General features: G+C 40.0%; 1 pseudogene; it reads left to right on the forward strand.

Moving 5' to 3' along the window:
• Window positions 1-27,157, forward strand: LOC120126158 (annotated as a pseudogene).
• The last annotated feature ends 25 nt before the right edge of the window (window positions 27,158-27,182 follow it).

Below are 27,182 nucleotides of genomic sequence, written 5' to 3' on the forward strand. Positions count from 1 at the left end.
AAAATCCGTACAAGTTATTTTTATTTTTATAAAAGAAAAACTAAATACGACTGCTAATTTTCATCCTTCAATTTTACATAAATTTTCTCTGTATAAATATCTATAAATACATTTTCACTTCATCTGTACAACCTAATTATTATTCGATCTCTACTTCCCCTTTTCTACCCCTCTCCCAGAAGTCCCGATTTTTTCTTGTGTTTTCTTTTTCCTTCGATCATTCTTTTCAAAACCTTAAATTTTGTTTCAAGGTCTACTATTAGCTTTGTTTTTTTTAATGTATATTTTCGAGATTAAATTTAGAGCTTTTATAGGGTTTGTTTTAATTGGAATCTAGTGGGTATTTTTTGTCAAGGCTGGCGGGTTTCGGCTCAAGTAATGGCGGATCCGCCTGGACTCTGCCCTGGTAGGATTGCTAATCGGTTCGAGGACATTTCTTGTTCTGCTGCTCCTCCTGTTGCGGGATTGGCTTTGACAGGCTTACAAAGAGGTGACCGTTGCGAACTGTGACAAACAAAGGAAGCCGGACAAGTTACAGCATGCTGAGCGTGCTACGGGTGCACCTCCCGTCTGATATACCAATTGTTGGCTGTGAGCTCACGCCTTACATGCTCTTACGCCGACCAGACAAGACCGTTACCACTGACGATGTGCTTGAGTCTGCCCCTCTTGATGGTCACTTGTTGAGATACAAGTGGTAAGTGTTTTTAAATCTGTCAAGAGTAAATTTTTAGCTCCTCTTTTGATTTCTTAATGGGGTTGTTCATTTGGATATCGTTCTAGCCACTTTGGGCTCTATCTTGGCCTATATGATTTAGATTTTTAGTTATTACGTGAACTTTTGAATTAAGAGTTAAAGTCTTCCTCTTTGTTCCCTTTGGCTTTATTCTTTTATTATTTTGAGTTTTTTGTAGTTGGTTATTTGTCATGTTGGGCAATTGGGTTTAGAGCAAGATGATTGTTTCAAAATTTTCGGTGTATACGAGTATAATACATGTTGCTTCTTTCTTGGGTCTATTTCTCAGGTATCGCATACAAAGTGATAGGAAAGTTGCTGTTTGTACTATACATCCCTCTGAGCAAGCCACTTTGCAATGTCTAGGTTGTATTAAGTCAAAAATACCTCTTGCTAAAAGTTACCGTCGCTCTCTAAAGTGCTTCTCAGATGCATAGAAACATCATCGTGTTCTTCAGGACCGTGCTGCTAGTGCTGTAAACGAAAAATGGAAATGAAGAGGACGAGATATTTGGTTGTTTCAATAGCACAGGGTCTGAAGTTATTAGTGCCAGTTTAACTAATTCATCATCAAGCAATAAATTGACAAATGGTTCAACACCTCTGTATCCTGCTGCAGTTACACAAAGGAGTGGTGGTGAAACCTGGTTTGAAGTTGGACGATCTAAAACATATACACCAACTACAGATGATATTGGTCATGTTCTCAAGTTTGAATGTGTGGTCATTGATGCAGCAACGAAACTACCTGTGGGACATCCCAATACTATTTCGACATCTCATGTTATTCCAGCGCCTTCCCCTAGTCCTCGGCATTTGATCCCGGTAGGCAGAGCTGATATGATGACACAACTGGATTCAGATGGCTGCATTTCATCCTCTGGAACTTTAACTTTTCTCTCATACAACATTTTGTCTGACTCATATGCCAGCCATGAGCTGTACAGTTATTGCCCTTCATGGGCCATTTCTTGGCCATATCGCAGACAGAACCTGTTGAGGGAAATTGTTGGTTATCATGCAGACATTATTTGTCTTCAAGAGGTGATACTTCTGTACTGTTTGACGATATTTGTTCCTTCAGAACTTCCAATTTATACTGAAACACAGGTTTGAATTTTTATACATGGCAAAAGCTGTATGTATAACATTAACTGTTACATTTTGTGTGGAAATATCTAATATGGTGCTGTTTTATTGGTCATAATTTAGATGATATGCTCTAAATCTTTTTTGTTTAATTATCCTTTTAGATGCAAAGTACCTATGTATCTACTTTTGTTAAAAAAGGGTGCAGTTTTTAGATAAAAACAAAGAAGAAAATGTACGTAAATGAGGTGAAAAGATTTCAGATTCTGGAAGTACTATATTGATAGATTCATTCATAATTAGCCAGAAGTCAAGTCATCTAGAGCCTCTGGGCATCCAGATGAATATTGAGTGTGCCTCCATGTAAATTGTTGTCATCTTTTCAGGTGCAAAGCGACCATTTTGATGATTTTTTTGCCCCTGAGCTGGATAAACATGGGTATCAAGCTTTATATAAGAGGAAGACAAATGAGGTTGCTTAATAACTCCTTGACTCTCACCTCACCAATTTAGTAATATTACTCTTCTGCTTGTTACTTACATCATTTATGATGCAGGTTTACAGTGGAAATATCCATACAATTGATGGTTGTGCTACATTTTTCCATAGAGATAGATTTTCCCATGTCAAAAAATATGAGGTTCGTAAATACTTCTAACGTGTTATGTGTAGTTTTACATGTTCATGATAAATCAAATAATGTCTTTTCCAGGTTGAATTTAATAAGGCTGCTCAATCCTTGACTGAGGTTGCAGTTCAAACTACTCGGAAGAAAGCTGCTTTAAGTCATTTGGTTAAGGTAATAAATGTTTTAAGCTAACTTGGATATTTATGTTCCCTTATGGTATGAGTTCCTGTAAGATATCTTGTCAATTCTTCTTTGTCTGCAGAATAATGTTGCACTAATTGTGGTTTTAGAAGCAAAGTTTACTAATAAGGGAGCTGACAATCCAGGGAAGCGGCAGCTTCTTTGTGTGGTAAGAATCGATAATTTGTCCTTTGCTATATTTCCTGGCCTTCTCTGTTATTGTCTGTAATTCGCTTGATTTTACTTCCATGCGTTATTTATGTTCAGAACATGATCCATATTGCTAGTGGTGATTGTTATCCTTTGATCAGTTTTTAGTGGACATTGGCAAGTTGAGCACGAGTTAATCATGTTGCAGATATTCATCTCTGAGATCAAAACGATGTTTGACCAAGGTATCTGTCGCAGCCGTCTTTCGGTTGGGCCCCGGAATTGGGCTTCGACTTAGGAAAATGTGAATTGGAGTCGCCACCGATCATTTATTTAAAAATAAATGGGTTGACCGGGTACCTTATTTCTTACCTGATCTGCGTCTTACCAAAGATGTGTCGGATTCGGGAGTCGGTTACAGTCAAGGAAGGGTTTGCACCCTTGAACTGCCCTTTCGGTACTGTGTAATCTCCAGTTGTCTTTAATTAAGAAAATCGTAATTTTAAATTGGAAGGTAAAATATCGATCCGATTACTTACAATTGATTGACTTGAAAATGAACCTTTTAGGAGCCGAATGTATATTAGAAAAGGTGATGAAAATGAATTAAAATTGAAAGATAAAGAAAATGAAACAAAGAACAAAAATAACAATAGATGATACACCAAAAGTAACATAATCGTCATGGAGATATAGAACATGAAGGAAAAAAATGAAGACAAGTATGACAACATGTGATAAGATAAAAAAAATAAAGAAATAAGAAAATAAGACCCAATAAAACGGAAAAGGAAAGGAATAAATAAATAAATAAAACATAAATAAGGTGAAATAAAATAATATACAAATGTAAAGTGATAAGAATTAAATAAAATGTACATATGTATATAAAAAATGCAGAATAATAGCGTATAAAGTAAAATTAATAAAAAACATATAATAATATTAATTTCATATATATATATAGCTAAATATGAGAGAGGGAAAAATATATAATAATAGAAAAATTAAATAATAATTATAGTAATACAAAAGTAAGGAAATAATAAGATAAAATATAAAACATATATATATATATAACGTTTAAACAAGATATTAGTATAAAAAAAATACAAAATGAAATGAAAATAAACGAAAAGAAGTACGAACGATAATACGTTTAAACAAGGTATTAGTATATAAAAAAAAATACAAAATGAAATGAAAATAAACGAAAAGAAGTACGAACGATAATATATCTACGTGTATATATAAGAAATAATGAAAAATTGTATAATATAACATAAATAAATAAAACACCAAAAAAAAAAAATATTTTAGTATGTATATATATATATAATAAGGATTGAGATGAAACGAAAAGCAAATCAAGTGGCCAATTTGAAAGTAAATAGGAATTTAAAATCGGATTAGGGACCAATATAACGAGCCTTTAAGGAAGGAGGGACCGAAAGAGTAGTTTACCCTAATTTAGCTAGAAACACGCGGATGTTTAAGCATAAAAATCAAAAAATTTTGGCAAAATAATCATTTCTCTCTTCTCCAAACCGAATCCTTCCCCCTTTCTTTTTTCTTTCTCTGCTTGGTTCATGTGTTCTTGATGAACACATGAACGCCGCCGTAGTTCCCAGACTCCGGCCACCGTATGCGCCTCGTCGGCCACCGCGAACGGCGCTGGCCGCGGTCCTCGGCGGCGAAAATGAAAAAGCTTTTGTTTTTTTGAAAGGTCTTCTCGCGTAGGTTACAAAAATCCAACTAATTTTTTTAAACAGGCCTCGGGGTCGCGTAGATCTAGCAAAATAGCTTCGAAAGCAACCCCCTTTGGTCCTCGGCCAAAACGTTTTTTTGTTGTTATTTGTGTGGTTTTGAAGACAAATCTCAAGCAACACTCAACATGCAACAGTGAAAGACGAATGAACAGAGGTAAAAGATGCTACCTTCTTCTTATTTCCTTTTCGAAAGTGTTACAAAAGACTTCGAAACTGCTTGATATTTCTCTCAATATTTCGTATGACTTTTTTCAAGTTCCCTCGTGATCCCCCAAAAGCTTCTAATTACATGGCTTTATAGTGATAACCTAGGCTATTTTTAGAGTTTTAATCCGAGTAAAACTCGGTTTGTTTGTGGTCACAATCCATGACTCTGACTTGGTTGTTTGTTTTGGGTGTTCTATGTGGTCACGATGCCGAGAAAACCGGATGTGGGAGACGTGCTGCGCGAGGGAGCTTCGACCGGGTATTGCGGCGCTGGGGCGAGAGTCTTGCTAGGGTTTTCTGGGCAACCCTTGGATACCATTTGCTGTGGACCGTTGGATCTCATCTAGATCCAACGGTCACCATTGTTGGCGGCTGGATGAAAGGTTGAGAGATTAGGGTTTACACAAACCCTAATCCATACTGGTTTGGGCAGCTGGTCACTTGGGTCATGTGGGATTTGGGCCATTACTGTTGGGCCTGTAACCTGTAAATCAAGTGTAATTATAAAATAATAAAAAAAAAAAAAAAAATATGATATGTATACACATAAACCATATATTATAAATAATAACACAAATGCGAATGTAAATGCCATAGAGACGAAAAATATGTGTCGACAGCTGCCCCTCTTTGCCCATAGTCGTGTAACGGGTGTAGGACAAAGATTAAAAGACACATTTTTTGTCTAACATGAATATATCAAACACCATCCATAAAGGGGTCTGTCCCCATCGAATATCCTCTGTTGTAGAGTTGAAATCCGATGCTAAGACTGATTTGTCATTTTGAATTGAATCCTGAAGTGACTCCCTCGTCGTGAGGTTGAGTCGAAACCGAAAGATTCTGATCACGAAATTCTTCGTCGTGAAGTTGAAATCGAACTCAAAGCTTTTGACAAGTGGCCTCTGAATCGTCTTTTTGCTCAAGATACTTCGTCGTGAAGGTGAAACTTGACCTGAAGACTTTGGTGTTGTGGTGTCACTGATGACTCTCTCGTCGTGAAGTTGAGTCAATCCGTTTGTGAAGTTGGAATTGTATATGGTTCCTCCGTCGTGAATTTGAGCCTGAGAATTGGAAGTCCTTCGTCGTGAAGTTGAAATCCAAGTATTGTTCAGAGTCCAATATCCTTCGTTGTGAAGTTGAAATTGGTTCTGGAACTGGGAAATTGTTTGTTGACAGTCAGCCGCCCCTTCGTCGTGAAGTTGAGCTTGTGCTGTCTTGAGTCCAATATCCTTCGCTGTGAAGTTGAAATTGGCTCCGAAATTGGGAAATTATTTGTTGACAACCAGCGGTCCCTTCGTCGTGAAGTTGAACTTACGTCGTCTGGAGTCCAATATCCTTCGCTGTGAAGTTGAAATTGGCTCCGAAATTGGGAAATTATTTGTTGACAACCAGCGGTCCCTTCGCCGTGAAGTTGAACTTACGTCGTCTGGAGTCCAATATCCTTCGCTGTGAAGTTGAAATTGGCTCCGAAATTGAGAAATGTTCGTTGACAACCAGCGGTCCCTTCGTCGTGAAGTTGAACTTACGTTGTCTGGAGTCCAATATCCTTCGTTGTGAAGTTGAAATTGGCTCTGGGTAAAACCTGCAAAGATATGCATATATGTGATGTTATGGATGTCATGCTCTTAGGTATGCCTAAAATGCATATGCAACATGTGTTATTCTGAGCTCTGGAGAGTAATCTCGATCTCCAGTGGCCTGTCGTTGTTGACTCTTGAGCTTGAAGTTCCGATCTCTGATCTTGAATTCTTCAAATATTTGATGATGATTTTTTTTTTTTTTTTTTTTTTTTTTTGAAGATGCTCCTCAACCATCTCAAGCATGTGCATGAGCCTTGATCGGCTTCTGAGTACCTGTACTTTTCAATGAATCTTTGTACAACAATATGTGATTATCTTTCATAAAAATAAATAAACCATTAGGTTTAAATCTAATTCAAGATGCTCAAAAGGTATTGGAGGAAAGATGGTCTTTATTCATAAGGGAGGAGAAGAACAAATAATACATGGCAAACATTCTAGAAAACGAATACACAGTGATGTGTAAATGAATGTCTTAGATCTCGATAACGTGGGCACTTCTGAGTTGAAAAGCCGTTTGGTGACTTTGAATGCAGCCTTTGCCAAAGGATCTTTGAAAATGCGACAATGTTTGGGAGGGTGCAACATTTCTCCGATTTGTTGAGTTCGTAGAAGATTCATGTGCCGGGATGTTTCCACCGTTGATATCCAAATCGCCCTTTCCGGGTTTTCAACTTGGACCCATCCTTAGTTGCAAGACGCCCTTTTGCGGGTTTTCATCTTGAACCCACCTTATCTTCTTTTTCCTCTTTTTCTTTTTTCAATTTAGGGCGCCCTTTCGGGTTTTCACCCCAAACGTTTTTTTTTTTTTTTTTTTTTTTTTTTTTTTTTTCAACTTAGGACGCCCTCTCGGGTTTTTATCCTAAGCGAAGTATTTCTTGACTGCATCCGAGTTAATGGGATGTGGCAGCTCAGGTCCGTCCATTTCAGCCAGGATAAGGGCTCCTCCGGAGAAAGCCTTCTTCACGACATAAGGTCCTTCCCAATTTGGCGTCCATTTTCCTCGGAAATCTTTCTGGACTGGCCAAATTCTTTTTAGCACTAGATCCCCTTCACGGAATATTCTCGGGCGTACCTTTTTGTCGTGTGCTCGGATCATTCGTTTCTGATAGATTTGACCATGATGAATGGCTTTCAGTCTTTTTTCATCTATCAGATTAAGCTGATCATATCTGGATTGTGCCCACTCTGCATCATCTATTTTGACTTCTGACAAGACCCTGAGAGACGGAATCTCGACTTCAATGGGTAGCACTGCTTCCATCCCATAGGCTAGTGAAAATGGAGTTGCCCCAGTCGATGTACGTACCGAGGTTCGATAAGCGAACAAAGCAAAAGGCAACTTCTCATGCCAGTCTTTGTAGGTTTCAGTTGTTTTCTCCACTATCTTCTTAATATTTTTATTTGCTGCTTCTACTGCTCCGTTCATCTTTGGTCTGTAAGCAGTGGAATTGTGATGTTTTATGTTGAACTGTTCGCAAGCAGCACTCATCATCTTGTTGTTCAAGTTTGTTGCGTTATCGGTGATAATCCTTTCAGGTAGACCATACCGACATATAATTTCTTTCTTCAGAAACTTGCAAATAGTGGATTGAGTGACACTGGCGTATGACGCGGCCTCTACCCATTTCGTGAAATAATCAATTGCTACGAGAATGAAACGGTGACCATTCGAAGCCTTCGGATGGATTTGCCCGATAACGTCCATGCCCCACGCAGAAAAAGGCCATGGTGACGTCATTACATGAAGTGGATGGGGTGGAACATTTATCTTGTCTCCATAAATCTGACATTTATGACATCTCCTAGCATAATTGATGCAATCACTTTCCAGTGTGGACCAAAAATATCCGCATCTCATTATTTGTCTTGACATCATATGCCCATTTGCATGTGCTCCACAAACCCCATCATGTACTTCTTCTACTATCATTTTTGCCTCTTCAGCATCGACGCACCTTAACAGAACTTGATTATGGCTTTTCTTGTATAAAACCTCTCTGTCAAGGACGTATCCAGCTGCCAACCTTCTAAGGGTTCTCTTATCGGTTTCGGTGGCTTTCTCTGGATAACTCCGATGCTTGATATACTGCAGAATGTCGAAGTACCAAGGCTTAGTATCTTTCACTTCTTCAATTTGGTAACAATGAGCTGGGTACTCATACGATTGCATGTTGATTGGCATCATTTCAGACTCCCCACCAACCCTGAATGCGGCTGCCAATGTAGCTAAAGCGTCAGCCATCTGATTTTCTTCTCTAGGCACGTAGTGGAAAGTGACTTTGTCGAAATCTTCGAGCAGATCCAACACTAGTTTTCGGTACTCTAACAGCTTTATATCCTTAGTTTCCCACTCTCCTCGGAGCTGATAGATTACTAAGGCTGAGTCTCCATACACCCGTAAAGTCTTTATATTTTGCCCCAGTGCAGCCCGAATTCCCAAGACACAGGCTTCGTATTCTGCCATGTTATTGGTACAATCAAAGTTCAGTCTGCTCGTAAATGGGTAGTGACTCCCTTCTGGGGAGACTAGAATTGCCCCAATGCCATGTCCTAGTGCATTTGATGCTCCATCGAAGTGCATTCTCCAGGAACCGTCCGTTGAAATGCTTGCTTCCTCTAAAGATATGGCCATTAAGTCCTCGTCCGGGAAATCAAAGTCCAGCGGCTCATAGCTCTCATCAGTTCTGCTTGCCAAAAAATCGGATATGGCGCTGCCTTTTACCGCTTTCTGGCTCACGTATTCGATGTCAAATTCAGACAAAAGCATCTGCCATCGAGCTAACCTTCCGGATAGAGCAGGTACACCCATCATGTATTTTAATGGGTCTAACTTGGAAATCAGCCAAGTGGTGTGATACAACATGTATTGTCGAAGTCTTTTTGTAGCCCATATCAGGGCACAACAAACCTTCTCAATAGGAGGATATCGGACCTCGCAATCGGTGAACTTCTTGCTTAAGTAGTAGATTGCTCTTTCCTTCTTCCCCGACTCGTCGTGTTGACCCAGAACACACCCCATGGAGTTCTCGAATATGGAGAGATACAAAAACAGAGGTTTTCCTGGGATAGGGGACATCAGGACAGGAGTGTGAGACAAGTACTCTTTTACCTTCTCAAATGCAATCTGACAATTTTTATCCCATGCTCCAGGGTTATTTTTCCGGAGGAGACGAAAGATGGGGTCACATTTGTCGGTTAACTGAGAGATGAACCGAGCTATGTAGTTTAGTCTGCCCAGAAAACCTCGGACTTCTTTTTGGGTTCGTGGTGGAGGTAGATTCTGGATAGCCTTAACCTTATCTGGATCGACCTGTATGCCTCTCCTGCTGACTATAAAGCCTAGTAGTTTTCCAGATGTTACCCCGAAGGTACACTTGCTAGGGTTTAGTCTCAGCTGGAACTTTCTCAATCTCTGGAAAAGCTTCCTTAGATTCTTGACATGTTCACTCTCGGTCTGTGCCTTGACAATCATGTCGTCAACATAAACCTCGATTTCTTTGTGCATCATGTCATGGAACAGGGTCACCATAGCTCTCTGATATGTTGCCCCAGCATTCTTTAATCCGAAAGGCATCACTTTGTAACAGAAAGTTCCTCACATTGTGACGAAAGTGGTCTTTTCCATGTCTTCGGGATGCATCTTGATCTGATTGTACCCCGAGAATCCATCCATGAATGAAAAGTAGGCGTTCCCGGCCGTATTGTCTACCAGAGTGTCTATGTGTGGCAGAGGAAAGTTGTCCTTGGGACTGGCCTTATTAAGGTCCCGGTAATCGACACACATGCGTACTTTCCCGTCCTTCTTCGGCACAGGCACTATGTTGGCCACCCATTCAGGGTATTTGGCTACTTGGAGAAAACCGGCATCAAATTGCTTCTTGACTTCCTCCTTGATCTTAAGGAGCATTTCTGGTCGCATTCTTCTCAGTTTTTGCTGCACTGGTTTGAATTCTGGTTTGATTGGCAGTTTGTGAACTACCATATCCGTGTCTAGTCCCGGCATGTCTTGATATGACCAAGCAAACACATCTTCGTACTCCTGAAGTAAGGCTATCAGGTTTTTTCTTGCTTCAGTCGAAAGAGTTGTGCCGATTTTAACCTCTTTTCGATCTTCCTCAGTGCCCAAATTTAAGATTTCGATCGCCTCCTCATGTGGCAATATTTGCTTTTCTTCTTTTTCTATCATTCTCAACAATTCGGTAGGCAAGTTGTACTCTTCTTCATTATCGCATTCTTCAAATTCCCCAAGACAAATGGTTGATTCAAAATCCACCTCCGGATCAGGGTCATTAGTGCCCACATTATCGTTATCTGGGAACCTGAAAGGAGGAAGATGTGTATGTGTGAGAGGATAATATCCCACACGGAATGGTCAAGAACTAACTTTGAGAGTAACTGGAAATGAAGTACTGGAATGAGGGAGATAGATAATAAATAAAAGAAAAAATTTGTTTGCCATGGAAAAGAAAAATGCATCCTTTATTAAACTTAAACAAAACATTTATTCACCCTTACAAAAGATCACCTATTGCCCCGGGTATAGGCAAATAGGGATAAATCGAATATTACTCTGAAAGATTCTTGTAAACCACAGGTAGTTCTTCCACCAACCAACTGCTAGGCACGAACCCATGCGGCAGAGGGTATATCCTGGATCTATCTTCGTTGTCAACATCTTCCGTGGTCACGGCATTAACGTTCAGATCTTCCAGAGCTGTTTGTAACTCGGACATGGTGGTCTCAAACACATAACCACCTGATTTGAATGTTCTGAAGAGCGGCGGGAATGTCATAGGCTTCCATTGGAGTTCGTTTCCAGTCAATCTGGCTAACCTTCTCTCCCGGTTCTTTTGAATTTCCTTTCTCTTTTCATGATAACCGGGCTGAAAACCGAGCCCAAATTGGTCTAATTTTGGGATAGGACGGACAGAGTTGATCATTCCTTGCAAATATTTCCCAAAACCTCTCCCGGTTCTTGCGCCTCGGCCTAGGGTTTGCTTGATCTCCATCCTTGTACATTTGGAGAGTCGAGGTCTTGGGATTCTCTTTCCTTCCGCCACGAATGTGGCATTCACAAACTCCAAGGAGCGGAATGAACATTCTACCGCCTCTTCGTCTACTTCGATGTATGGAGCCTCCGTGGTCACGCTTGCCACGATATCTTCCTCAGCGTTGATAATTACTAAGGCTCCGTCAATAACAAATTTAACCTTCTGGTGCAACGTGGAGGGTATTGCACCTGCTTGATGAATCCACGGCCTTCCCAAAAGACAGCTATAGGACGGCATGATATCCATCACAAGGAACTCAACATCATAGGTGGCTGGTCCGATGGTCAATGGTACCTCAATCTTTCCGATTACCTCTCTTTTGGTCCCATCAAATGCTCGGACCACATTCTGACAAGCTCTCATATGAGAGGTATCTATTGGTAGCCTTTTCAATGTAATCAAAGGCATCACGTTCAAGGCTGAACCATTATCGATTAAGACACTTGGTAAAGCGTGCCCTTTACAGTAAGTAGTAATGTGTAACGCCTTCATTCGGCCTCTTCCTCCTGATGGAATCTCATCATCTGAAAACGAGATGAGATTATCAGCTTGAATATTGTTCACCAGTCGATCCATCTTGCTGACTGGTATGTCTTGTGGTACGAACGTTTGATTAAGGACATTCAACAACGCTTCTCGGTGTGCTTCCGAGCTTAAAAATAGTGCTAGCATTGAAGTACGTGTAGGTAAGTTGTGGAGCTGTTCTACAATGTTGTACTCGCTGTGCTTCAAGATCTTGAGGAACTCTTTAGCTTCTTCCTCCTTTATAGGTTCATTGACAACTAGCACATCTTCCTTGAACGGTTCCAGTGGTCTTTGCCCCACTTTACTATTACCTCCTCCGGAAGTACTCACCTGACATTCGTACTTCCATGGCACTTGCCGATTGTCCTTATATTGAAAAGGCCGCGGTGCGGAGATTACCACCTTGGCTGGTGTTGTCACTGTCATACTTGCCTTAGGGGTAATTATCAAAGGACTACCCCTACCAAATTTTCTATCTGATGATTCTCCGGTGGCACAAACATCTGCTTCCTGAGAATCTTGAATTTCTTCGTAAAATTCCAACTCCTTTCGATCCATCATGAGCTGGACTAACAATCTGAACTCTGGGCAATCTTGCACTTTATGCCCTTCTTTGTTGTGGTAACAACAATGGTTACCATCTTCGTTTTCTATCGTATCTGAATATGGTGCAAGAAATCCTGCCTTTACCATTTGGCTCCATACCCAAGCCAAAGGAGATTTAACCTCTGAAACACTTAATTTAACTTTCCTGCCCCCTTCGGTAGTAACGGCATTGATTCCTGTCTCTTGATGATTGGGCAAGGGATTCTGGGCGACATTTGGTGCTCCGGAGTTGAAAGTGATCCAATTCTTGTTTCTCATCCGTTGCACAAGTCTCTTGAATGCGAGACAACTTTCAATCGAATGCCCCTGCACACCGCCATGATATTCGCAGTGAGCGCTCTCGTCATACCATTTCGGGTAGGGGGGATTTATTGGATTCATAGGATAAGGCGACACTGCATGGGTGTCGAAGAGCTGTTGGTATAATTCTTTATACGTCATGGGAATGGGGTCAAACTGCTCCCTTTCCCTTTCTCTTCTCGGTTCTCTCTGGTTCTGTCTAGAAGTACCGGATGGTACAGCTGCTGTGGAATTTGAGCTTGAGATCGTAACCCCCTTGTTGACGTTGTAGGTGTTCACATTGTTGATCTCTCGCTCCTTGTTTTTCGTGGAAGGCTTTTTACTGGAGTCTCCTCCCTCAATCTTTCCTTGTTTAATGGCCAACTCGATCATTTCGCCGGCCATGACTAAATCTGAAAAACTCCCCGACGTGATTGCTACCAAATGCCCGAAGTAAGGTGCCCTCAGGGTCTGTACAAACAGCTTTCTAGTTTCCTTTTCATCCAAAGGTGGATAAACTTGCACAGATAAATCCCTCCATCTCTGTGCGTATTGTCGGAAACTCTCATTGTGTTTCTTCTCCAGGCTTTGTAACATGACCCGGTCTGGTCTCATATCGTTGATATGCTTATACTGCTCCAGGAAAGACTTGGCTAAGTCTTTCCACGTTTTGATATGAGTTCGGCTAAGCTGGTTGTACCACCGAATAGCTGAACCGGACAGGCTCTCCTGAAAACAATGGATCAGGAGTTGATCATTCCCTCCATATCCTGTCATCTTTCGACAAAACATAGTGATATGGGCTGAAGGGCAGCTGTTCCCGTCGAACCTCTCAAACTCAGGAATTTTAAACTTTGGTGGAAGCACCAAGTCTGGAACTAGGCTTAGCTCCAATGCGTCCACTCCATAAGAATCATGATCTCCCTGGACCATCTTTATTTGATCTTCTAATATTTTTATCTTTTCTTCCATCTTTTTGGCTTTATCTTCCTCGTCAAAGTCTGGGACATTATAATCATCCGGATGATCATCAGGGATGATTGTAGAAGTTTGTATCTTCACAGCAGGTGCAACTTTCGCTTTGGTAGCGAATGAGTCCCCGGGTAGTGCTGCTTTCCCTTTAGTAGCAGATGCGTCCCCGGGTAATATTCCGGGTGAGAGAACCACTTGCGGGGTTGGTGGTATGGCCACCCCCTCGGAAGAGATGCCCCCTGACGCACTAGCTTGCTGTAGACCTGACAACTTGGCTACAATTTGGTCGACCAAGGACTCCTGATTTTTCTTGATGGACTCAAGAGTACTTTCACTGTTCTGAGCCATCTTATCTTCTAGCTCCTTTTGAAGTCTTGCCATGTGTTCTTCGATCTTCTCTATTCTGGCTTCCATTTGTCTCTTTTTTGCTCGAGTATTGTGCGGGTGATGTGTATCTGATGCTTGCGGTGGTAAGCTCGGTGTCTGAGACATGTTCTGTTAGTTAATACGAATGTAAAAACATGGAAAGAATATGAAATAACAGACATGAAATATAAAATGCAAGAAATGCAATGCATGATGTATGCAATTGGAGGCATTGATCCAGAAAAGTGTTCATTATTATAAATAACCCTTGTTCAGACAAAAATGTCTTATCTTTTAAGAGACATAAAAACAGATTAAAGGTACATTTGGACTAAATCCTCTAGACCCCGAACAGCTTCCAGTAGGTTGACAAGTCTTCTGCCTTCATCTGTCACTGGTTGAATGCCTTGTCGAACCACACCCGCTTCCCTTGCTAGGCCGTGAAGATGACGGGCTGCTTTTTGCACTTGATCCAGGAAATCTCGGATGGTTGCGTCTCGGGCCCTCACCCTTCGCTGTGCTTGTTCCCAACGGAAACGCCATTGTAATCCTCCGTCGAAAGGCACCATCTGAAGCTCGTTTGCTTGCCTCTTGAACCCCTCTACAATAGCTTCTAACTCAACTATTGTCTTGCCATCTTTCTCATGTCGTTCTTCTAAGTCAGCTATCCGAACTCTCAAGCGCTGGTTCTGATATTGACTATCTGCCAAGCGTCTTTGGGCAGTCTTCATCTGTTCCTTCCAAGCTTTCTCATCAGGCCCTTCAAACTTCCTTTTCAGGCTATGAGCCTCGTCTTTCCAGTATTCAGAGGTTACCTTCAACTTGGAGTTATCCTTGACTTTGTCTTGATACCCCTTTCTCAAGTCTTCAAGCTCAAAACGGACTCTTTTTTGTTCTTTTTCCAGTTTCTCTGCCCGATCTTTCTGAGAGTCAGCATCGAGCTTCCACTGATAACGTTCAGCTTCAAGTTCCTTTATCCTTTGCTTCAGCTCATTATTCACGGCTTCAAACTCGGTCTTGGCTATCTCGAGTTCAGAAGGGACATGCCTGAGATGTTCTTCCATGGTCCGGGTGTCATCACAGTCTGGCACAGGGATGTTGTCATTCTTTCTTAATCTTCGCCACTCCACATAATCCGGAGTGAGCATGCTTCTGGCAGCTACAACATCCATCCGGAATACTTTCCTCCACGAATCGGCTGCTTCTTTGATCATCTTCTTATAGCTGTCGCCGTGATACTCAAACTCTGACCTAGCTAAACCGCATGTTGCTGGGACAAACTGACGTGCTCCATACTGTCTAAGTGCTAATAGCGGAGCATACCCGACTGCTCCCCAAAGTCCAAGTAAGGTCACAGTGTCGGAGTCACCACACCGAAAAAGAACATCACTGAGGAATAACCAAGGGGCTCTCCAGACAATATCTCGGTCTTGAAGATGCGTAAAGACCTTCATCCATTTTTCTTTTGAAGCGCCTTCATGCCATTTTAAGGTAATAAATTCACCTAGAGGTGAATAGGTGGTGCTGAAACGGCGGTAGGCAACCCCGTCAGTCTTCCAGAAGTGGCTGTGAATCCAGACCTGAAGGAGCTGAATGCACCCGGTGAATCTTCCTCCGCCAGTTCTTCGGCAATGGTTGAGCGATCGAAAGGTCTCAGCCAAGATGGCTGGTGCTGGGTTAACTCGTTTAGAAAGTTGCTCAAATAATTCCACCACGGCAGCGTCAATGCACCCCAAAGCCTTCGGAAATATGATTAAACCGTACAGACCCAGTGCAAAAAGGTCTATAGTCTTCCACTCATCAGGGTGGTTTTTCATTAGTTGCTTTATATGGATCCACTCGATTCCTTCCCCGCTACCTTTGTGCCGGAGTCGATCAGTCACCCACTTTTCATCAACCCCTGCAATCTTGGCCAGTCCGTTCTTGAAGGGCTGACTCTTGATATGTTTAATATATGCCCTCTCTAGTTTAATGCTTTCGCAGTGCAATAGAGTAGTATACTCTTCGATAGTAGGCACCATGTCTTCCTGGTTAAAGGTGAAACAACTATATCCCGGGTTCCAGAATTGAATTAATGCTCGGAGCAAGGGCTCATCAGTCTTGACATGGAGCAAGAGGGCGATATCACCATATCGTTGGCTGAACTTCTGCTTTCTGTCATTCTTCCAACTGTCCCAAATGTTTCGCAGCTCTTGGACATTATTCTGTTTCAGGCTGACAGCGGCATAACTAACCAGTTCTGACACATAGTTTCCCTGAAGACTGTCTCCCTTCTCCTTCTGAGCCTTCTCGGACCATAGTCGTGCCTCAGCGTTTTCAATCTCTTGTATTACAACACCTTTGTCCATTAATTCGAATTATTTTGTGTATAACAAACGCTTTTTAGGGATCAATAGCCTCTTGTAATGATGCAAATGCTAGAAAACAAACACAAAGGCAAAAACGTTAGTAAAATAAGAATACAAATAAAAAATGACGGAAAAAAAAAACGCAACAAAAACATGGTTAGGGTAAAAAATCCTAAGTTTTGGAACGTGGTTTCGGGGTAGGCTCTAATTCTTCATGGTCTCCCGGTTTAGGTTTTAAAAAACGGTACCCGAGTTTTCCTTGTCGGTGCCCCCTTGGGCTTGCCAGACCCTTAGTCCTAAACCCATCATAGGCTTGTATGGACTAAGTTAAACTCGAGGGGACACATTCCCTTATGCCCGCACGGTGAATAAATTCACACGAAGACATAAGGTATATGAATCCCGAAGGCTACTTGCTAGGCCCACACGGTGAATAAATTCACACGAAGGCGTCGCTTTCACCCCCACTTAAAATAGGGTTCGGAGCTCGGGTTTAGAGCCTTAGATGAAAATGTTTGGAAAGCTGAAATCATTAGAAAACGGTCAGTCCAACTATTTACTCGAAAAAATATAATCAAAAATAAGTAATAAGGATCGAAATATTACCTTAAAATTTAAACTTAACTTTTTCGTTAAAAAGACAACTGGAAATTACCTTAGCCTGACTCACTTACCTGTGTCCCCAGCGGAGTCGCCAAGCTGTCGCAGCCGTCTTTCGGTTGGGCCCCGGAATTGGGCTTCGACTTAGGAAAATGTGAATTGGAGTCGCCACCGATCATTTATTTAAAAATAAATGGGTTGACCGGGTACCTTATTTCTTACCTGATCTGCGTCTTACCAAAGATGTGTCGGATTCGGGAGTCGGTTACAGTCAAGGAAGGGTTTGCACCCTTGAACTGCCCTTTCGGTACTGTGTAATCTCCAGTTGTCTTTAATTAAGAAAATCGTAATTTTAAATTGGAAGGTAAAATATCGATCCGATTACTTACAATTGATTGACTTGAAAATGAACCTTTTAGGAGCCGAATGTATATTAGAAAAGGTGATGAAAATGAATTAAAATTGAAAGATAAAGAAAATGAAACAAAGAACAAAAATAACAATAGATGATACACCAAAAGTAACATAATCGTCATGGAGATATAGAACATGAAGGAAAAAAATGAAGACAAGTATGACAACATGTGATAAGATAAAAAAAATAAAGAAATAAGAAAATAAGACCCAATAAAACGGAAAAGGAAAGGAATAAATAAATAAATAAAACATAAATAAGGTGAAATAAAATAATATACAAATGTAAAGTGATAAGAATTAAATAAAATGTACATATGTATATAAAAAATGCAGAATAATAGCGTATAAAGTAAAATTAATAAAAAACATATAATAATATTAATTTCATATATATATAATAGCTAAATATGAGAGAGAGGGAAAAATATATAATAATAATAGAAAAATTAAATAATAATTATAGTAATACAAAAGTAAGGAAATAATAAGATAAAATATAAAACATATATATATATAATAACGTTTAAACAAGATATTAGTATAAAAAAAATACAAAATGAAATGAAAATAAACGAAAAGAAGTACGAACGATAATACGTTTAAACAAGGTATTAGTATATAAAAAAAAATACAAAATGAAATGAAAATAAACGAAAAGAAGTACGAACGATAATATATCTACGTGTATATATAAGAAATAATGAAAAATTGTATAATATAACATAAATAAATAAAACACCAAAAAAAAAAAATATTTTAGTATGTATATATATATATAATAAGGATTGAGATGAAACGAAAAGCAAATCAAGTGGCCAATTTGAAAGTAAATAGGAATTTAAAATCGGATTAGGGACCAATATAACGAGCCTTTAAGGAAGGAGGGACCGAAAGAGTAGTTTACCCTAATTTAGCTAGAAACACGCGGATGTTTAAGCATAAAAATCAAAAAATTTTGGCAAAATAATCATTTCTCTCTTCTCCAAACCGAATCCTTCCCCCTTTCTTTTTTCTTTCTCTGCTTGGTTCATGTGTTCTTGATGAACACATGAACGCCGCCGTAGTTCCCAGACTCCGGCCACCGTATGCCGCCTCGTCGGCCACCGCGAACGGCGCTGGCCGCGGTCCTCGGCGGCGAAAATGAAAAAGCTTTTGTTTTTTTGAAAGGTCTTCTCGCGTAGGTTACAAAAATCCAACTAATTTTTTTAAACAGGCCTCGGGGTCGCGTAGATCTAGCAAAATAGCTTCGAAAGCAACCCCCTTTGGTCCTCGGCCAAAACGTTTTTTGTTGTTATTTGTGTGGTTTTGAAGACAAATCTCAAGCAACACTCAACATGCAACAGTGAAAGACGAATGAACAGAGGTAAAAGATGCTACCTTCTTCTTATTTCCTTTTCGAAAGTGTTACAAAAGACTTCGAAACTGCTTGATATTTCTCTCAATATTTCGTATGACTTTTTTCAAGTTCCCTCGTGATCCCCCAAAAGCTTCTAATTACATGGCTTTATAGTGATAACCTAGGCTATTTTTAGAGTTTTAATCCGAGTAAAACTCGGTTTGTTTGTGGTCACAATCCATGACTCTGACTTGGTTGTTTGTTTTGGGTGTTCTATGTGGTCACGATGCCGAGAAAACCGGATGTGGGAGACGTGCTGCGCGAGGGAGCTTCGACCGGGTATTGCGGCGCTGGGGCGAGAGTCTTGCTAGGGTTTTCTGGGCAACCCTTGGATACCATTTGCTGTGGACCGTTGGATCTCATCTAGATCCAACGGTCACCATTGTTGGCGGCTGGATGAAAGGTTGAGAGATTAGGGTTTACACAAACCCTAATCCATACTGGTTTGGGCAGCTGGTCACTTGGGTCATGTGGGATTTGGGCCATTACTGTTGGGCCTGTAACCTGTAAATCAAGTGTAATTATAAAATAATAAAAAAAAAAAAAAAAAAATATGATATGTATACACATAAACCATATATTATAAATAATAACACAAATGCGAATGTAAATGCCATAGAGACGAAAAATATGTGTCGACAGTATCAAATAGCGTTCCGAAAATGTGATAGCGGCCGTGATATTGCGGTCGCGCCACCGTCTAAAACTGGTTTTCATGGTTTTTGCCTTGGGTCACGGATTCACACCAATCTCGGTCGATTGCGCCCGCAATTTAACGGGAAACGGACGATTGCGCCGATAACGGGACGCAACAACCGTTATCCAACTGTGATTCCAAAACAAAAACATTGGTGGCGCAAATTTTTTTTGTTTCAGACAATGTGGATGGAGGAGGAAGGGGGAGGCAGAAAGCCATAATCATTTTTGTTTTACACAATTATGGGGGGAGCCAGAACCAGAAAGGTGGGGAAGGGGAGGCAGAAAGTCGGGGAAGGGGGAGGGGTGATTTATTATTTTTTTAATAATTTTTAAAATATAATTTTAAAGGATATATTAATTTGAGATCCCTTCCACTTTTAGAATTTATAATTTAATCCCTAGTTTAAAATGTAAACTTTAATTTTTATTTAATTTAGTCTTAATTTCAGTAATCTAAATTTATGCAATTTAAATTTTACAATTTATTTTAATTATATTTAATTTAGCCATTTTAGGGTAAATTGTGCGACATTTAAAAAAATTAACGACCGCGATACCCGTAATGACCGCAATGACATCCATTATGTCTGCAACCGTGATAAACGCGACGCGACCGAAAACGTGACCGCGAACGCTATTTAAAACCCTGGTTTGGACTATTTAGCTGTTTAGTTTTGAATCCAACTATTCCATTACATCCTATGAACAAACTTAAAAAGAAGGTTGTTATCATTTACTAAATAGTTTACAGCCTTTATAGTGTAGTCTAAGTGTAAATAAAGGAACAATCTCTAAAAATCAGTAACTCCCTAAGAATTAGCGACTAAGATAAGATCCTATTGTACAAGGAAACTCCTAGGAATAAGGTAAGTAATCTATCCTTAATTTTAGGAATTCCTACACTCCCCCTTAAGCTAGAGTGTAGATATTTATCAAACCCAGCTTGCCAATAATTTCTTCAAACATGTTTCTGCTCAAGGTTTTGGTCAACAAGTTTGCAATTTGTTATCTCGTAGTTATGTATGTAACAAAAACCTCTCCCGAGATAATTTTTTCTTTGATGAAGTGGCAATCAATGTCCACATGTTTGGTTCAATCATGGTGAATAGGATTATGTGCTATGCTGACTGCTGCTTGGTTGTCACAATGCATTTTTATAGGTCTTGTATAGGACAATTTTAGTTCTCCCAGTAATCGTTGTATTCAGATTCCTTCGCATATACCATGGGAAAATGCTTGATACTCTGCGTCTGCACTTCTGCGTGCTACAATGTACTATTTTTTACTTCTCCATGTTACGAGATTACCCCAAACGTAGCTATAGTAACCACTTGTAGAACGTTTGTCGTTAACAACACCTGCCCAATCTGCACCAGTGTATACTTCTACACTTCGGTTGGCAGTTTTCTTGAAGTGCAAGCCTTTACTCGAAGTCCCCTTGAGATACCTTAATATCCTGTACACAGCTTCCTGATGTTTCTCCCTTTGAGCGTGCATGAACTAGCTGATAACACTCACACCGAAAGCTATGTCTGGACGAGTGTGAGATAAGTAGATAAGTCTCCCTACTAGTCATTGATATCTCCCCCTGTCGATATCTTCTCCATCCTGATTTGTCCTTAATTTAAGATTAAATTCCATAGGAGTTTTGGCTGGTTTATAGCCCAACAAACCAACTTCTGAAAACATATCGAGAACATACTTTCTTTGGGAGATGGAAATACCTGCCTTAGACCTAGCTACCTCCATTCCAAGAAAGTATCTAAGATTCCCCAAGTCCTTCAATTCGAATTCAGCACTAAGAAACTCTTTTAGACTTTTAATTTCACTTGAATCATCCCCTGTTAATATTATATCGTCCACATAGACAATGAGAATGCAACATTTTCCATTTTTCAAGTGTTTGTAGAACATGGTATGGTAAGCCTGTCCTTGAATATAGCTTCTACTAGTCAAAGCTTTGGCAAATCGGTTGAACCACACCCTTGGAGATTGCTTTAGTCTATATATGGACTTTTTTAGCTTACACACTTGGTTCTTGCTCTCTTCAAACCTGGGTGGGAAGTCCATGTACACTTTCTCATTTAATTCCCCATTGAGGAAAGCGTTTTTACGTCCATAGGTCAAGGGTCAATCCAAGTTGACAGCAAGGGATAGGAGAACTTGAATGGTGTTTAGCTTAGCAACTGGTGCAAACATCTCGTCGTAATTAAGGTCATAGGTTTAAGTAAAGCCCTTAGCCACAAGTCGAGCCTTGTATCGATCGATACTGCCATCGGGTTTAAATTTTGTAGTGAAGACCAACTTGCATCCTACAGTCTTCTTACCACTTGGTAAATCTAAGACTTCCCACGTTTCATTGTCTTCGAGAGCCTTTATTCCTTCCATCACTGCTTGCCTCCACTCAGTTGATTTAAGAGCAACTTCTATGTTTTTCGAAACTTCTACAGTATCAACATTAGACACAGGCTTTATAAGACTTAGATAAGTTTCCATAGGATACAAACCGAGAAATAGGGTGTTGAGTGCAGCTCCTTGTTCCCTTTCGAACAACAATTGGAAGATAAATGGATGGTGATGGAGGTGAGACTTCTGTTTCAGAACAATCCTCGGCTGGGGATGAAATTGGATCTGCTATTTCAGTTTCAGGAGGATGAAGTCGTCGAGAGTATACCCGAAGTTCTGGAGCCTGTTCTTGCTGTCTTCTTGGATCATGTTGTTGTTTTTCGGTGATATGATTGATTCTGCTAATTTCTTGCTGTTGCATAGGAGAATAAATCCCTAAATCTAGAATTACAATAGCTATTGGATTGTTTGGTTTGTTTGTGATAGTAGAGGTAGGATCATGAGGTATAATGAGAAGGGTATTAAGGGTCTTATCTTCATTGAGAGTCTCCCCCTGAAGATGAGTTGCTGCAAAGTATGGTTCATTCTAAAAAAAGCTGACATCCCGAGAGACAAACATTTGGTGTAAGGTTGGTAAGTAACACTTATATCCTTTTTGTGTGGGGGAATAGCCAATGAAGACACGTGGGTGGGCTCGAGGATCAAGTTTGGATTGATTGGGTTGATGAATGTGGACAAACGTTTTGCAATCGAATATTTTTGTTGGTAGGTTTGGAACACGAAATAAGGGAAAGGCCTTTTGAAGTGTATATAGAGGTGTTTGAAAATTTAATACCTTTGATGATAGACGGTTTATGAGGTAGCAAACAATGAGGACAGCCTCTCCCCACAAGTATTTTGGGATACCCATGGTGAACATTAGGGCTCGAGCCACAACAAGGAGATGTCGGTTTTTTCTTTTGGATATCCCGTTTTGTTGAGGTGTGTTGGGGAAAGAATTTTGATGTATGATGCCTTGGTCAGAAAGGTAAGGGCTTAGGACAAAGTTGAAATATTCTCTACCATTGTCAGTTCAGAGTGTATGGTAGAATTAAATTGGGTTCGAACCATTGAGTGAAAGTTTTGGAAAATTTTGGGTGTTTCGGATTTTTCTTTGATGAGGTATACCCAGCAAACCCTAGTGTAGTCATCAATGAAAGTTATAAACCATCTAGCCCCCGTAACATTCTTTACACGGTCGGCTCCCATAGATCAATGTGTATTAACGAGAAAAGTTGAGACTGGACATAAGGCTTTAACGGTTATGGTACACGGGTGTGTTTGGATAATTGACAAATTTCACATTTCAAGGAGCTCACCCTTTTATTGCAAAATAACTAAGGAAGATGTTTCTTCAAATACAAGAAGTTTAGACGTCCTACTCTACGGTGCCATAACATAATTGTGCCCTCTTTTGAAGTAGATAGAGCCAATCCTTCTTGTGTACTGTCTTTATTCCAAACTTAGAGTTCATCGTCAACTTTGCAGTGTCAATCACCCTCTCCGATTTCTGTTCCTGTACCACACAACCAATTGCAAAAAATTCAACAAGAACATATTCATCCTTGGTAAGTTTACTGATTGAAAGTAAATTATTAGACAATTTTGGGACATGTAGGACTTTATCAAGGGAGAAATTTTCTGCTAATTTTACTCTTCCAATTCTACCCACTAGTGAGTAAGATCCATCAGCTATGCGGATTCAGGATTGGTCATGACAAGGTGTATAAGTGAAACAAAATGGGGTTACCTGTCATGTGATCGGAAACACCTGAATCGAGTATCCAGGAGGATTTGTTTACTTCAAGGACAATGTTAAGGGCAGTACCTTGGGTGGCTAGAGAACCACTAGCCGTAGAAGTACGAAGCAACTTATAGAGTGTCTCAAGTTGGGTTTTGGTTAGGCGAACGTCGAGAGCGTCATATGCAGCAGTAGAGGTGTTAGTGGACAGCATTGCAGTCTTATTCTCCTTTTGGTTTTTTCCAGGATAGCCATGGAGTATGAAACATTTTTCCTTGGTATGTCCTACACGGTTGCAGTGGCTACACCATGGCCTAGTTGAGTTCAAATCATTTCCAACACAGGACCTTTGTGGTTGTGGGCCTCTGGAGATAAAGGATGAGTTTTCAGTGGGATGGTAACCAGCAGTTGTCACAGGTTTCGGTTCCTTTAAATCACCCATCATGACAAGTCAACGCTTTTCTTCTCTTCTAACTTTTGCAAATGCTTCACTAATGGTTAGCAGGGGGTTCTACCCAGAATTCGACCACGAATCTCATCTAGATCTCGGTTCAGTCCTGCTAGAAACTCATAGAGACGCTCATTGTTGAGGTGAGTCATAAACTTGGTTTGTTCCACGCCTTCTCCCCAGTCTGCCTCATAGTACATGTCCAGTTCCTGCCACAAAATTTTCAGATTATTGTAGTAGTGAGTTACTTCAAGTGTTCCTTGTCAGATGTCCTTCAACTTCAGTTTGATCTCAAATACATGGGAGGCATTTCCAAGATCTGAGTAGTTTTCTTTGATTGCATCCCATATATCTTTTGCAGTTTTGAAGAAGAGGTAGGTGCGACTAATATGACCTTCCATTGAATTAATTAACCAAGCCATTACAATTGAGTTGTTGAGTTCTCAAGTGCCATAAGTTGGGTCTGTTGTGGCTGGTCGTGGGATGTCTCCATTGATATATCCTAGTTTGCCACGACCACGAATCACCATAATTACTGATTGGGACCACTGCATGAAATTTTTCCCATCTAGTCGATTGTTAGTGATCATAAGAGAGGAATTAAGGTCCCCTTGAGGGGTTCCTTGATTGATATTTGAAATCATTTGTGAGGTTTCAGTCTCGGATGAAGTTTCGACTGTGTCACCCATGGGAAGGAATAAAACATGAGGCAAGAGAGATTAAAGAGGAGGGACATTTGGGACGAGAGATTAGAGATGACAGGATCAAAAATCCTTAAAGCTCTGATGCTATGAACAAACTTAAAACGAATGTTGTTATCATTTACTAAATAGTTTACGACCTTTATAGAGTAGTCTAAGTGTAAATAAGGGAGCAATCCCTAAAAATCAGTAACTCCCTAAGAATTAGAGACTAAGATTAGATCCTACTGTACTAGGAAACTCCTAGGAATAAGGTAAGTAATCTATCCTTAATTTTAGGAATTCCAACATCCTATATAATCTAAAAGGAATTTAGTTAGCAAGTTTAGCACAACTTGTTGCAGTGTTGTAAGAGGAGTAACATTTACCGAGTCCTAAGTAGCCTATGTCTGGTCTCATATAACTGAAATTGCCTAATCTGTTGCTATCCGGTCCCGTGAATTGGTCTGATCGGCAGCTTAGTTCACTTCACGGGACCATATAGAGGTGTGAACAATTCCGTGGGCTGTAGTAGATAGGCTGTGATGCTGATAGCTGTTTTAGTGCACTAGAATTGGTCCATGAGTATCTTCAAAATAGGATTTTTGATCTTTCACTCAAAAGATATAATCAGTTGGCTGAGAGTTTGCTTTTGAATAATAATTTTGTTCTAGCAATTAAAAGTATCAGAATCCTATGAAACTTCTTGTCTTTCATTATGACTGACAAAGTAAAAATGGAATTAGATTGATAAGACCTCTCTCCCTTACATATGTGGTTTACTGGTTTGTTTTTTGGTTATTTAAGTGCCCCTTTCAGCTTTCAGTTTCTCTTAGCCATGTTATGGAAATGATTAATGTACTCTTCCTGGAAGTTGGGTTACTATTCTGTACATTCATGAAAGTAAACTCATTTAGATTACCGTATTTACTTGTTTTTTTGTTTATGTTCTTTGCCACGTTTCATAATATGCAAGTGCATCATGTAACTGTTCCCACTATTCCTGGCTTTTGGAATACAGGCAAACACACATGTAAATGTTCAACAAGAGCTAAAGGATGTCAAAATCTGGCAGGTTCTAATTTTTCTTTAATCTGTATAATTATTTATAGTTGGCTTGTTTGTAAAATTCAAAATAATTACTTATTTTGTGTAATGTTAAATTAGGTGCATACTCTCGTAAAGGGGTTGGAGAAAATAGCTGCAAGTGCAGACATTCCAATGTTGGCGTGTGGGGATTTTAGTTCAGTTCCTGGAAGGCAAGTCTGTTATCCTTTACATTATAGTAGATCATTTAGTGCCTCAGATCAGTTTATTTTATTTCTGTAGAACTATCTTTTTTTCGCATTAGACTTTTGCATAATTAGCACGCTGTTGAATTTATGCAGTGCTCCCCATTCACTTCTTGCTATGGGTAAGGTAAATCCAGTGCATCCGGATTTAGTGGTTGATCCTCTTGCAATTTTGCGTCCTCACAGCAAGTTGACTCATCGGTTGCCACTGGTAAACTTTCTTCCATTAATGAACTGCTTTAAGCGGCCCCTTGGGTTTTTCTAACAATGTTTTAATGGGGTTTTAAGAACACAGTGGAAACAGTCTTGAGCTGAAATGGGGACTAGGGTTTTATATGAAATTCAAGAGTTATGTTGTGACAAATTAAGGTTGTCAAACAGGTTAGTGCTTACTCAGCCTTTCTAAGAGGAGTTAGTCTTGGTTTGGAGCAACAGAGAAGAAGGATGGACCCAACAACTAATGAACCTTTATTTACAAATTGCACAAGAGATTTTATTGGCACCCTAGATTACATATTTTACACTGGTAAGTCAATTCCATGGAAACCATTAGCTTCATGAATTATGCACGTCTTTTTTTAAAAATTTTATGAACAGTATTCTCTCTAGATGCTTGATGCCGCTATTTGTGGTTGCAGTTGCTTACGAGTATATGGCTTTTGTGCTTTCAGCGGACTCTTTAACAGTGGAGTCATTATTGGAACTCTTGGATGAGGATAGCTTAAGAAAAGACAGCCCTTCCTTCTCCAGAGTGGTCCTCTGATCATATAGCTTTGTTAGTAGAGTTGCGGTGTGTGCCCAGGCCTAGACGCTGACTGTAAGGTATGCGGTTACAACCCTCCATTTTGACAAAAATATACTACTGAGCTGCTGAAAGATAAAAGCATTAGCCTATGTTGAAGCATAGATGCACATGTGCAGAGTCTCTATCCAAGCCTTTCAAGATCTCCTAAAGGATTTGTTTGACTACCTTTAGGTCTCAAGATGTCCAAGAGAGTTGAGTTATATATTGTAAGAGATTGTAGATCATG

Source organism: Hibiscus syriacus, unplaced genomic scaffold, assembly GCF_006381635.1.
Source record: "Hibiscus syriacus cultivar Baekdansim isolate YM2019G1 unplaced genomic scaffold, ASM638163v2 tig00110450_pilon, whole genome shotgun sequence".
Classification (NCBI taxonomy): domain Eukaryota; kingdom Viridiplantae; phylum Streptophyta; class Magnoliopsida; order Malvales; family Malvaceae; genus Hibiscus; species Hibiscus syriacus.